Here is a 6,716-nt window from a genome sequence, read left to right as displayed (position 1 = left end):
CACCAGTGGGGCTGCTGACGCAGGAGGTGCTGGCTCCGCTCGCCTCTTGCTCCCCACATTTGAGGCGATACAATTTACTGGGAAGGGCACAGCATGGCCGCGCACGCTGCAGGGCAGGGCAGGAGCATCGTCTGGCTGTGCCTGCTTGTCCCTCCTGCCCAGTGACCCTGCGGAGCCAGGGGGAAGGTGGGGAAGGGACTTGACGGCTCCAGCAGCTCTGTCCGTGCTCATGAACAGGCTGGTGGCGGTGGTGTCTCAGTGCCCTCTTGTGCCCAAGCACAGAGGGTTTATGGAGGGGCTGAGCCCAGGGAGGTGCTGATGTGAAGGTCTCCTGGGGAGTTTTGGGAAGAGGGGAGAAGGTTTTCCACCGGGATCAACCCCCTTCGCATGATCCTGACCTAATGCCTAAACCCCACGAAGAGAGAAAACGCATTAAAGTCAGGCTCAGTGCATTTCAACACCGGGTGCCTCGGATGGCGAGGGTGGTCTCCCATACGGGGGAAAGCAGGGGGGCCTGGGGTGAGTCCCTGCAGAGGTGGCACAGCGAGGCAGCCCATCGCTGCCGGACAGGCGTGGGAGCAAGCGATGGGGCTGGAAATGACACCAGGGATGTGCCAGGAGAACCAGCTCACCTGCTAGCGTGGGTGCAGCTTCCCGGCATGGTGTCTCCAGGACTCTCAGCATCCACAGGCTGTCCTAAGCTGTTTCTTCTGCCACTCTTTTCCCCCTCAAAGCACCTTGGCTTGGCTGGAAAACACAGGATTTATCCCAGCTCTGTCCCACGGTACCAAGTGCCACACAAACCATCTGCTCTCCAAGCCAGCCTTTGCCACCTGACCTGGGGGGACAGAGAGGGGTTGTCCCCAGCCTCCAGGCAACACAAGCCAAGCCAAGCCCATCACACAACCTTTTAGTGGTGGATGGGTTTTGACAGGCTTCAGTGTCAGCCTGAAAGCTTACAGCTGCCAAACGACACTGGTACGGTGAGATGACAAACTCAATCTCATTACACCTCGGAGCAGGTTGAACAGGAGCCGTCTTCCCAGCATTGCTTTAACTCCTCCTGGCAGAGAAACCTTCCCTGCACAGGTAAATAATTTAAAACCTGAGTTACCTGACTGAGAGCTCAAAGCTTAATCGTGTGCTTTATGCGAGGTGTCAGGCAGCGCTGTGTCACAGGTTGGACCCAGGTGGAGCTGGGACAGACTGGGGTAGGCATCGACTTGCAAAGACTCATAGCTGGATGAAGATTTTGCAGCAGCCAGCCTGGTGATGACACAAAAAGCAGATAATTTCCTTCCAAAATGAGAAACACATCTGCTCAGGTGAAGGAAGTGATGTCCTCTGAGCTTGGCATCTGCTCACCCCAGGACCAGCATCCACACCGCTGGGAGACTTCCACCAACAATCAGCTCCAGCCCTGAGACGCTGAGGGGCACCACAAAGCTGGGAGGGGGAACTGTCTCCAGTGATGTCACCCTGCCAGCAAGGGAAAACCAGGAGCTGTTGTCCATGGATTCACAGGCTGAGGCTGCAGCTGCCCTGGAAGCAATGGGGTGATGGATGGCCAAGAGGCAGAGCAGGCTCACTTCCAACACATCTGCAAGACGCAACGTGGTCATGGCTGGAGGCTGTGGGTGGGATGAAGCACTGCAGGGTCGTACCTGGTGGTGGTGCAGTCCCACGCGTGGGCTTGACATATTGAGCCCTCTGCTGTGAAATGCCCCTGCCACTCAAGCTTCTGCATCAGTCATGAACCAAAGCCATCTCCATCCCACCAGCACCAATAACTTTTTGCTTTAATGGTCTCCTGGGCTCTTGGTGGCCACCGGTGTCTGGGAAGGAGTTTAACACGTGGAGAGCATGTCCAGGGCTTGCACCAGACCAACTACTTCAGTCCCCCAAGAAATAAAATCTAACAATGGTAGAATCTGCAAAATCCAGATCTTGGCTGGTGGTTCCCTAGTGATTCCCCTCAGCCCTTCCTCCAGAGAACAGCTTTTTTTTGGAGATATCCGCAGACGTCTTGGCCCCGGGGGCTCTGTGCCTTTCCTTGACATGGTTGAAGCTGCTCATCAAACAGCATTGGTCCCTGCTGCCTTCCTCCGCCACCCGTGACTGTCCATCTGGGAGATTTTTCCATCTCCCAGGAGCATTACTGTGATAAGCTGAATATCTCTCTTCCATCCCCAAAGTATGAATTGGCCACCAGCATGGATTTGCAATTTATATGTTAATTGTATCTGCCTCCAGGGAATGTGCTGACCTCCAGAAAGGGAGTTTTAATTGAAAAATATGCAAAGGATGCTTCTGACTTCATCCAGAGAGGAAGTTTCCCCTGGTCTGTGCAGGCAGCTGAGAACAAGCAGTCTTTCCGGAAAGGCACTGAGCTTCACCTACACTAACGAATGGGGTCTTGCTAATTAGGTTTCAGCCTGTGCCACATAATAGGAGAAGAAGCCAGAGTAATCACGTTTGCTCCTAGCTGGCAAAGAGAAGGTCCTTTAATCAGCATTCTCTGGGCTTTGACCCCCGTGCTAATGATCTGGCACCTGGTGGGATGCTGGAAAAGTTCAAAATTTTAAGAGGAACTCCAGCAAATTAATTGTTGGGGTCTCCACACGTCTGAAAATCTCACGAGATAAAACCAGCATTCGAGTAAGTGGAAAAGATGGTGTGGTGCCTAGTGTTCCTGGAGGCTCCAGACTTTCTGCATTAAGGCAAAAAGGAAAGTAGGATGTTTCCCCAAGTGCCTGCTGAACCCCGGAGACAAGACTGAAACAGAGAGGGACTGCTAAAGCTGCCAAAGCTCTCAGGCCACAAAACAATTGCAAAGATGCACCCACTAGGAACTGGAAACACCCATGGAGATGTTCCTGCCCAGCCTGGCTCTGCTTTCCTGCTGGGAAACTGGCACCATGATTTATTGGCAACGCCTGCCCCATGCAGGGAAATCTCCTGCCGGCAGCAGCAGACCAGGCGGATTGGGATGGAGGATTTTCCACTGCAACAGGGGTGGGAAAACTGGGGAGATGGGGCAAGAAGCAACTTGCTGAAGGTCATTCAGCAAACCAGAGACAGGAGGAGGACCTGGAGTCCTGGCTGCTGGCCCATGCTTGTCCCCAAGCCCCGGGGATTTTTGTGCGCTCACGGTAAGACAACGGGAAGAAAACAGAGCTGGAAAAGCAATAAAACCCTAATCCTCACAATCCTTGCCTTCTTTCCCCGAAAGCCCATCGTTTCTGCAAGGGCCCTGCGGCATCACAGCAGGATGCCTTGTACCTACCGACTGCATTGCAGAGCACACACGCAGGCAAATTAAATTACTGTTGTGCTGGCATTTCTTCATCTTAAGCCTTTTGTTTATCTACCTTATTTCCAGAAGTTTATTTGGGTTTAGGAGCATCTCTTACATTTCAGCAAAAGAAAAACAACAAAACACAAGGGGTAAGGATTCTCTGCTTTAGATTTCTTCCTTATCTATGAGTAGGAAAAGCAGCTCTGCACTCTGGAGAATGGTTTCCCCATGGGAAAGGGAACTGGTGCCCAGCACGGCCCACTCTGAAACAAAGCAGGAAAATGATCTTGGCAATTGCACGATGACCAGCAGAACTACATGTGTCCTCCACAGGAATGAAGACCCATCATCGCCACTAGACTTAAACCCTGTAAGAGGGAAAGGGCTGAAAGAGCCTTTTCTAACCATTAATATGTAGGAAGTCTGCTCTGGGGAAGGTCTTCAGCAACAACCGCGATGTTAAGAGGCTTCACCATCACCTTCAGATGGGTTTTGCCTGTGCCCAGTGCCCAGGACACCGTGGTGAAGCTGCTGAAGGAGAAAGATCATCACTTTTACTGCCCATCCTGGTGCCTTCACTGAACAGACAAGGACTACACCATACCCACATTGTCCTCCAAATCCTAGAAATCTTCCCAGAACCACTGGCAAACTTTCTGCGATGGCAGAGAGCAACTAAATCTGCAGCAAGTTTATGATGCCAGCCCAGAGATCAACTCATCAGATGCACAACTCCCAGGCACAGAGTGCAGTCCCCAAGCATCATGCGCTGCCCTGTGCCACCACCGAGAAACTCCCACGCTGGAGCAGTATTTCAGCCTTTCATGGGATTTCATTAAGGGTTATTAACTGCTCTGTAATCACCACTGGAGCAGGGTTTCGTGTTCTGCTTAGTGAAGTGTCAGTGCTTCTGAAGGGATGTGCTTTAATGATGGTTTAAGGCTGCCATGGAAGCGTGCAGGAGGGGAGAGAGCCGGACAGTGGGGAAACCGGGATGAGCACAGCCCCAAGCACCAACTGCCCCCAAACCTCATTTCATCTCCATTTCATCCAGGCACAGGGGTCCACCACCGGGACCAATTCAAACAGCAGGGGATGCAGGATATGCAGTTTAACAGGAAAATCTGCTTTTTTGGTGCTTTGCTCCATCTAGTGCCCATGAAGCAAGGCTCAAAAGGGACACGGATGTCAGTGGTACCTTCAGGAGTCCTTTAGAGAACCTGCCCCTGGGGAAGCCACCTTGCCCCACAGACCTTCTCCCCCAGCACTATGGATCCCCGCGCTCTGTGGGGAGCAGCCCTGGCTTGTCCCAGCCTCTGGGGAGGAATGACCCCACTTTCAGCCTCGTGGGATGAAAGAAAGAACAAAAATAAACCCAGGCATGCCAGTCCAGCTCCATATTCCCAGCACAGGGGATAAGCAGCCACCCTGGGCAAGCTGGCACGCCACGGGGCGCTCTGGGGGGAAAAGCCCTGCGCACCCCTGCTCAGAGCCAGCACCTGCAGCCCCGTGCCGAGGGTGCCGAGTGGTGGCACTTATGGCTGCAAAGTTTGGGCGACCACCCGAGGGAGGGGGCACAGGGACCACAACAGGGCCAGGGCCATGCCACCCAGCTCTGGGCCGTGCCCCTGCTCAGGGTTGGGGCTAGCGGGGGGCGAGGTCCATGGCCGTGCTGGTGTGAGCAGCAGGACTGTGGTTCACACTGGCGCATCCCACAGCGGGGGATCCCTGCCCCACAGCGGGGGATCCCTGCCCTTCAGCAGGCCCTAGGCCTGCCTTACCCCACGCTGGGCCCTACCCCATACCAGGCTCTGCCCCACAGCAGGCCCTGCCCCATGCCAGGCCCCGCCCCATGCCAGGCCCCACAGCAGGCCCTGCGCCTGGCCTGCCCCACACCGGGCCCTGCCCCACAGCAGGCCCTGCACCTGCCCTGCCCCATGCCAGGCCCTGCCCCGCACCAGGCCCTGGTCCCGTCCTGCCCCACGCCGGGTCCTGGTGGTCCCAGCACGGCCCCCCGGGGACACCCTGGCCCGAGCGCAGCGGATCACAGCGGGGACCGCCCCGATCGCCGCCGGGCCCTAGCTGGGACCCCCGCGCTGGGACCCCCGGGCTGCCCCGAAAGCGCCGCCCCGAAAGCGCCGCCGGGAGCAGACGGGCCCGGCCCTGCAGCGGCCCCTGGCGGTCGGGCCGCGCAACGGCGCTGCCCCCGCGGGGCTCCCCCGGGTCCCATCGCCCCCCCGCCGCCAGCGCCGAGCCGCCTGCACTCGCGTGTGCCAGGAGCCCGCGCTTACACCCCCGCACCCCCTGCCTGCACCCCCCTGCACCTCCTGCACCCCTCCCGCATCCCCCGCCTGCACCCACGCGTGTACCTGCACACGCTTCACGTGCAAACGTGCCTGCCCTAACGCCTGCGTGCCATGCACACGCGTGTGCCTTCGCACCCTCATCTGCACACGCACGTGCTGCTCGTGCAAACGTGCAGGCCTTCGTGCCCGCAAACGCACACACCTCACCGGCACACGCGCCTGCCCGTGCGCATGCACACGTGCTTCCACACTGATGCCTGTAAACACATGTGTGCCTTCACACACCTCTGCACACGCAAACACACCTTCACACCTTCCCGTCTGCAGACCCCCGCACACGCGCGTTCAGACCTGTGTGCATGCACACCTGCAGACACACGGACATGCACCCTCGTGCCTGCATACGCACGCTCAAACCACGTGTGTGCACACCTACATGCCTCCTGCGGCACTTTTGCACAGTCATGCCTTCACACCTACACGCAGTGTGCGCACACCACTGCACCTGCACACCTCTTGCACACGCAAGCACAGGCTTGTACACATATGTGCTTGCATGCACACACATGCTTTCACACCTACGCCTGTAAACACATGTGCCTTCACGTACACACCTGCACATGCAAACACACCCACGCACACGTGTCTGCACATGCAAATGCACACAAATGCGCAAACCCACACATGTGCATGCCTGACTGCAGCGCTGCCTCACCCTCATGCTTGCACACCCATGTGCCCACACACCCCTTGCACACGGGCAACATGCCCCTTGCACACAGCCAACACGCCCCTTGCACACGCCAGCCCACCCCTTGCACACGCCAGCACGCCCTTTGCACATGTCCAACACATCCCTTGCACATGCTAGCACGCCCCTTGCACATGCCAGCACGCCCCTTGCACACGCCATCACGCCCCTTGCACACGGCCAACACGCCGCTTGTACACGGCAAACATGCCCCTTGCACACGCCAGCACGCCCCTTGCACACGCCAGCACGCCCCTTGCACACGGCCAACACGCCGCTTGTACACGGCAAACATGCCCCTTGCACACGCCAGCACGCCCCTTGCACACGCCAGCACGCCCCTTGCACACGCCAGCATGCC

The sequence above is a fragment of the Falco peregrinus genome, chromosome 18 (assembly GCF_023634155.1).
Source record: "Falco peregrinus isolate bFalPer1 chromosome 18, bFalPer1.pri, whole genome shotgun sequence".
Taxonomy (NCBI): Eukaryota; Metazoa; Chordata; class Aves; order Falconiformes; family Falconidae; genus Falco; species Falco peregrinus.
Note: the sequence above shows the minus strand (reverse complement) of the source record.